The sequence below is a fragment of the Arachis ipaensis genome, chromosome B08 (assembly GCF_000816755.2).
Source record: "Arachis ipaensis cultivar K30076 chromosome B08, Araip1.1, whole genome shotgun sequence".
Lineage (NCBI taxonomy): Eukaryota > Viridiplantae > Streptophyta > Magnoliopsida > Fabales > Fabaceae > Arachis > Arachis ipaensis.
The window spans coordinates 31,974,006-31,975,261 of NC_029792.2; the positions used below are offsets into that span (position 1 = coordinate 31,974,006).

The 1,256-nt window shown below is 27.6% G+C and overlaps 1 long non-coding RNA gene across 1 annotated transcript in view; it reads right to left on the reverse strand.

Annotated features, from left to right (window-relative positions):
* LOC110265460 overlaps window positions 235-1,256 on the reverse strand; it is a 5,515-nt gene continuing 4,493 nt past the window's right edge. Inside the window, exon 4 of the long non-coding RNA XR_002351603.1 lies at window positions 235-317. This is a non-coding gene — a long non-coding RNA (uncharacterized LOC110265460). The remainder of the gene's footprint in view (window positions 318-1,256) is intronic.

Sequence of the window (1,256 nt, forward strand, 5' to 3'; positions counted from 1 at the left end):
AAAAGCAAAATCCTATAAAGATGAAATAGAAAATGGAATCTAATACAAATAAATTTATATTTATGTATACTACATATATGTATTGAAAAAAAATGATAGCAGAAATAAATCCACACAAATACAACAAATTTATATTTATGTATACTACATATATGTGATACTGCCATCTTTAAACATTGATAATGACCTCTTCAGCTTCCTCTTCCTTTTCTTCGACTTCTTTTTCATTTCTTCTTCTTTTTCATTACCACAAAATAACAGCTTCAATATCAGGTCTATTTTATTACTGGACACTTCTTCTATTTTTTGTCATAAACCTTTTAAAATAATAAGAGCAAACAATGAATAAGAGCAAATTACATAGCGAAGATAGATTATAATTAAGCCTAAAACATACCTTGAGTTGTTCTTGGTACAGTGGCTTATGTATAGTAATTTGTCACTCAGATAAATTTAGGTCTGAATTTTTTCATTTGGTGATAGTATCATTGTGTAATTATATAAATCAAATGACAAAAACAAAGTAGAATCTCATAATAGAAGGATTTCAGCAATTATCATTCATACGACCTCTGTTAGTCTTGTTCTTAATGAATTTAACCGGACATCAATATCAGGATCAAAAGGAGCATTTGGACGGAGGCCATTCTTATTTGTCTTGTCCTGGAAGTACATTATCTTCTTAAAGTTAGATAATTGTTCACAAAATGAAAATCCTTAAAGAAATGCTTCTCAGTTAGTACATACAGATATAGAATATTATAATATAGTATACTTGTATTATACTGCATATTCATAGCTAGTAGATATATGTTTATATGGTGTGTCAAAAAGTGTCCATTTTTTCAGACCATGTGCTTTAAATACGCAACAACATACAAAAAAGAGATTAGTGATATTATTTGAACTAATTTCTGGGAGAAATATTAATTTGAGGTGTTGCATAATTAAGCTTTTTAAATATATCAATAGAGAGATCTCTCAAATTATTTCTTTAAAACGTTCCCAAAAATGTAGCACAAATAACATCTCCTGTTCACAATGAAGGATCCTATTATTTATGAGGACTAGAAGCTAAATAACCAAGTTGTTCAGCCAAGACCTCTACATCTTCAGCAGCTGCAAGAACATCTTCATCTTCAAAACCTTCATTCAATAAATCTTCCCAAAACACTTCATCAATATTATTATTATTATTATTATTATTATTATTATTATTATTATTATTATTATAGATCATAATAATCCTCCTTTTT